Consider the following 6,124-nt stretch of genomic DNA (forward strand, 5'->3'; position numbering starts at 1 on the left):
GAGCAGCTCTGCAGAGAAGGACCTGRGAGTGCTGGTGGACAACAAGTTGATCATGAGCCAGCAATGTGCCTTTATGGCCAAGAAAGCCAATGGTCTCCYGGGGTGCTTTAGGAAGAGTGTTGCCAGGAGGTAGAGAGAGGTGATCCTGCCCCTCTGCTCAGCCCTGGGGAGGCCTCATCTCGAGTCCTGTGTCCAGTTCTGGGCTCCCCASKACAASAGAGRCATGGAGCTACTKGAGAGAGGCCAGTGTATGGCTATGAGGATGATCAGAGGGCTGGAGCACCTGCCCTGTGAGGAACGGCTGCGAGAGCTGGGCCTGTTTAGCCTSGGGAAGAGAAGMCTGAGGGGAGATCTTATCAGTGTGTACAAGTACCTGAAGGGAGGGTGTCAAGGGGACAGGGACAAACTCTTTTCAGYTGTCCCATGTGACAGGACAAGAGGCAAWGGGCAGAAAYTGAAGCACAGGAAGTTCTGCCTGAMSGTGAGGGGGAATTTCTTCCYTGTGAGAGTGACGGAGCACTGGCACAGGTTGCCCSGAGAGGTGGTGGAGTCTCCTTCTCTGGAGATCTTCAAGGCCCGCCTGGATGCAACCCAGTCTAACATGCTCTARGTGACCCTGCTGAGTGGGGAGGTTGGACTAGACGATCTCCAGAGGTCCCTTCCAACCTTACTGATTCTGTGATTCCATGATTCTAAAGAACCAAAGTTTATGTTTACTTTCAAATCCAAAATATCACTTGACCAGAATGAGAAAAGTGTATACAAAAGCTAAGTTTGCATCTCAAGTTTGAGCATCATAGAACCTAGCTTTTAATGTATATGTTGGCTAATACTGCTAAGTTGACATGGTTCAAAATACTGAAAACATGAGCACGGGTTGTGTGAGATTTAACAGGTATCCAAACAGAAGAGCTGAAGCTGTAAATAAAAAYTGTTGATAGACTCTTAAATACAGGCAAGTCCTTACAGAAATATGTTAAAGTTCTACCAGTAAGATCCCATAACTGTATATATAATTTATTTTTACTTTTATCACTGTTACTAAAGGATGATTGGGAATGAAGAGAGAAAACTGTTGCAATTTATCACTACAACGACCAAGGTAGCTGATAAACAAGAATCTAATTTACAATGAAAGGGAACATTTTTAATTTGCAAATTCATAATCATTATCTGTTTGATACTTATGAATATTGTTTAATCATACATTTTGCTAAACAGTATACATTATTCATGGAAAGTGGAAAACTGTATGAAACCAAAATTTGGATAAATCAATAGAGTTGTAAAATCTCAACTGAATTTTTCTTGTGTATATTTTCAATCACTAAGAGAAAAAGTCTTGGTGGAAAAAAAGAATTAGGGCTAATAACATGGAAAGCTTTGACTTTCACTGGCATTTTGTTGTGCATTTTCACACAACCTTTTTCAGGTAGAGCTAAAGCCTAAGGAGTTTTACAAACAAGGTAAACTAAAGAGAGATGTGCAGGAGTAAAGCAGAGGTATAAACAAGGGTGCCAATGGGAGGAAGATATTTAAATCTGAATGGTCAGTTAATGACTCAATTAGTTTTTCACTTTGTTAAACTACRGTAATCCTTCTTTACTAGCTCTCCATATTGAAACCTGTTGAAAGAAAGAATGTGTAGGATCTTAAGAAAACTCTAAAGGAAAAGTAAAGCCTTTTTTAAAGCATTGCTGCTTCCCAACAAAATGCTGCTTATTAACAATATTGTAGATGCAAGGCAGATATTTTACTGAGTCTAAGATTCTGAATAGGCTTGGTCTGAATAAAAGCTATCAATCTGAAGTGATTGCTTAAGTTATTCAGTCTGATTTAAGTACAAGGCTGGCTTTAGGATTGGTGAGAACCTAGCAAGCCATAGTGAGCCTGACGTACCTTTTTAACCTTTCCTTCTCTCATTGTACCCACACTTTAACTTCTTTTTCTCCTTTCCTTTTTCTTAATCCCAACTGGAAGCTTTCTTAATATATGTTAGATRCCTTCTCCACAGAGCAGAGAAATGGAAATAGAAATATTGCAAAAATATATGTAAATAATCACTAATAAGTGTATATACACGTGTGCATATAGGGGCGTACTGTATTACATGTGAATGCTCTGCAAAGGTGGCATTGTGTTTTGTGATTCTAAAAGATAGCTGTGCAGATATGTGACTGTTTATYATGATCGGTGTAAAAGGTACTGATTAAAATACACAACAGTGACTGACATCTGGCACCGAGGCRGCATAGCACTCCCCATCCTTTAAGTGTTGTACTGAAATTAAGTAATGGTTACATGGAGTCAAATRACTGTTAAGTAATGGCTTACATTAATGGATTACTTAATCCTGAGAAGTTATCCGATTACTTTACAGGCCAACAAATAATGCTATTTACTTAACTACTTTTCTCGGCAATCCTGTCAGTCCTGGCCAGAGCATGAATGATTATTAATGATATCATGGTAATCATGGTATTCAGTGTGGCCTCCGTCTCACTACATAATTTGAATGCCTCACRCAAACAGCGGTAGACACTTGTGATCTATTACTTCTATGAGAAAGTAATCATGAGCAGACAATTGATTACCATTTTTGGATCCAGTAATTTATCTTAACTACTTTCAGCAAGATACAAGGTGATATTTACGCACAAACTTTCAGCAAGGGTAGATGTTTACATGGTTTTAGTGTAAGAGTTTTGCAGGTTGTTGTGTGGGTTCCTCAAACTACATGAAAACAAACTATTCTTAGAGAAAAATGAGAAGATCCGAATCAGCATTTGCATGGCCTTAGTTGCAGTAATGACCTTCAATGCTGTAGAAACCAGAGCTTGAAAAGAAAAAGAGAAAATTTCCTTGCGCAGGTAGTGGGCTGAGCAGGAGAAGCTATGGGAGCTTTGCTGCCTCTCGCCTCCCGCGGCGTTTCTCCATTAGACCTTGCCTGGACGCACAGGCATCAGCTTCCACMTCACATCAGTGCTTGTGACCCAGCCAGGCTAGTTGCCTTGTGGACCAATCCTCCATGCCTCCCTTTGGTTTTGACTCTTTTTTAGACTGTAGGGTCACATAAGCTGCACAAAGTGCCTGTTAATGATGCCAGGTCATCGTGACAATATTCTGCATACATTTTTCACTTACAGAGTGAATTTCCCCCCTGTATATAAACAGGGCTTGGAAAGGGACCTAGAACAAGAACTTTGTAAATAAATTAAGATGAAACTAACACGGGAACAAAGCATTATACAATCCCCTTTTTAACACTTAAAACATGTATTAAAAGATGCGTGTGGGTGTTCTGCATCAACTTGAATTTCACATTTAAAGAATTCTAAATGTCGGTAAAGCTATAATTATGTTCCAAAATACTTTTTTTGACAGGATTCTTTATGTGTTTTTAATATAGTGTATCAAATATCCTTAATTAAATAACAAATGTGTTATGCAATTGGTATAATTATGAATACTGATGGGTACATTCTACTACCTTCTCTAGGCAGAAGCACTTCTCTTTAAAACAATAAGCAAAACTCTTCATTTTTCTCAACTTCAGAAGTAAATGGGATCTGCTTTTTTTCTTAGCAGATTAAACTTTAATTTTTAACCACTGAAGGGACATTAGTATTTAATCTGGCAATTCGATAAATGCAACTCATTTCATTATTGAAACATTACTAGCTTTTCAAAATAAGATCGATTGTACTTTCCATTTTTTTTACTATCTGATCCATTATAACTTTTTTATTATTTTGTGAATGTAGTAACTTTTCTGGCTTTCTTTAAATCAAAATGAACATCTCTAATGCAAGAATATTTCAAGCCCTTGATTCTGAAGAGATGAATATGTTCTTTAAAATTCCCAGTTAAGGTAGGAACTTGAGGAACAAGACTTCAGTTCCTCTCCTTGTCTTGATTTCTGTACATATGAATGTAAGTATTATTATAGAAAATCATAGATGCATATGCACTCATGTATGCATGTATACATCTGAAAGCTCTGTTTCTATATGCCTGCTTAAAAGGAAAAGTACCTAGTCATACATTAAAGAAGAAGATAACAGGAAGAAATATATGTTTGTGAGAGGAAAAAAAGGAAAAAAAAAGTAAAAAGTAAAAGGAATGCTAGGTAGGAAGAATACTGGAAAATACAGCTATAGCCCCACTTGTCTAAGTTCAGGGGGTCTGACTTTGGAAAGTCATTAAAAATGTGTCGTGCAAATAGCCTTTTTCATAGACTAATTTCTCAACAAAGTTTCTTAATAATTTTTTAATAAACTTAGTGCCTTGATTCTTCAAATATTAATATACAGTAATATTATTCATGCACACRGACCCACTGACTTCAAAAGTGAAATAGAAAGGAAATTATCTCATCAGTGACAACATTTTAGAATTTAAAACCTCTGTTCTGTGTTGATAACAAGTTCAGCCAATTGCCTATCACACTTGTGAGCTATTACTCAATATAATAGCAAAAACAACAACAAAAAGGAATACAGGAAATCACCAACTAGTCATTGCAGAAGGCTATCTGTGGCAATGTTTCAGCCTGAATTAAAAATACCCATGTGAGATCACAAGAACCAAAGTATTCTTTTCCATCCTGCTCTTTCTTAATTCTGCATTTGTCTGATATTTTTCATAGCAATGGTTTACATGCAAATTGCAGATTAAAAATGTTAGAGAATAAAACTAAATGCTTCTGACCCATTTTAAAATGCCTTATGGTGCAGTGCAGCGTAGATAATTTAGATTCAAGCTGCTCTATGTGCATACAATTAGATTTGATTTAGGTCAGTCACCCTACTATAGGGCAACTAATATTTTTACTCTAAATCAAAGCGGAATTCTTTTGGCGCTGACACTTTTAGAATGTGTAGACTGTAACCCTTGTGCTTATGATGCATAAAGATCTGGGTTGTACCAATCCCCTAGCATTTCGTATTTCGTATTTACTGCAAAAATGCTTCTATGATTGAGGTTTTTCCTTTCTTTCTTTTTTTCTTTCCCTTCCTTATAATCTTTCAGTTATATCCTCAGAATCCTGGTCACTACTAAACTGGATTAATGTCCTGTTTCCAGATGAGATTAAGAACTAASAAGCTTGAAAATGTAAAAGTAACCAGCAAAGGTTTTTTCTTTTTAGATGATGAAGCTTAAATATACATAAAAGTGGGACAAATAGAATTTGATAGCAGCCACAGACTTGTATTATTTTACRTGAGTATAAAGGAGTCCCACAGTCCAAATAAAGGAATTAAGTCTTTAAACTAGTGTCTTGGGCCATTTATGTAGAGCTACTGGATTCCTATCTTTTCCACTTCYACAAGGACAGTGAATTGAATTCATGAGATTCCATGGAATAGTCAATTCAATTTATTCATTGCCATTAGTAGAGGAATGAATAGAGTCCTGACTCACTGGGAAAATCCTTGGTTTAACCCAGAGAACAACTGAGAACTGTGGTCCCAGGACAGTATGAAGCCAAGGGGTCTGTTTTTTTAGACTCAAAAAGATGCTGTTTGATCTACTAAGATTTTCAAGTCAGATGTTTTCCCCTTCTCTTTCTTTTTAAGCAGTACTCCWAACTGCTCAATAGCTAAGTACATACAGACACTGTATTAACTGTGCTAGATAGACAAACWTGGATTTCATTCTTTACCTAAAAGTGCTCATAGATTCATAATGATTTTATATATGTGTGTGTATGTGTGTGTATACACACATATATATAATATAAAAATAAATTTATGTTGTAATGTAATAATGTCCACATTGAAAATAATTGACCAAGAGCTCACAGTAATCACTCATTTTACCTCTTCATCATTAAACTACTATTTCCTTTCATCTGGAAAGGGGTAAAACTAARAAAAATGTCTTATAAACTGTCTTATTACAGTAAATTCACAGTCARTGAAGGAAAAAGTCAACAAAACCCCCCAAAGTTCTGGGAAAGATGGTAGGGAAACAATCCATCTTTCTTTCTGGAACATATCATTRAAAACTTCAGGAAAATTTTTATATTATATTGTAAATAACAAAATAAAAAAAATCCATCTCTAATATTTGCTCTGATTTTTCTCAGTATCTGAATATGAAGGGAGGATGTCAGGGGGAC

Source organism: Rhea americana, unplaced genomic scaffold (genome assembly GCF_003343005.1).
Source record: "Rhea americana isolate MKP2758 unplaced genomic scaffold, rheAme1 scaffold_55, whole genome shotgun sequence".
NCBI classification, from domain to species: domain Eukaryota; kingdom Metazoa; phylum Chordata; class Aves; order Rheiformes; family Rheidae; genus Rhea; species Rhea americana.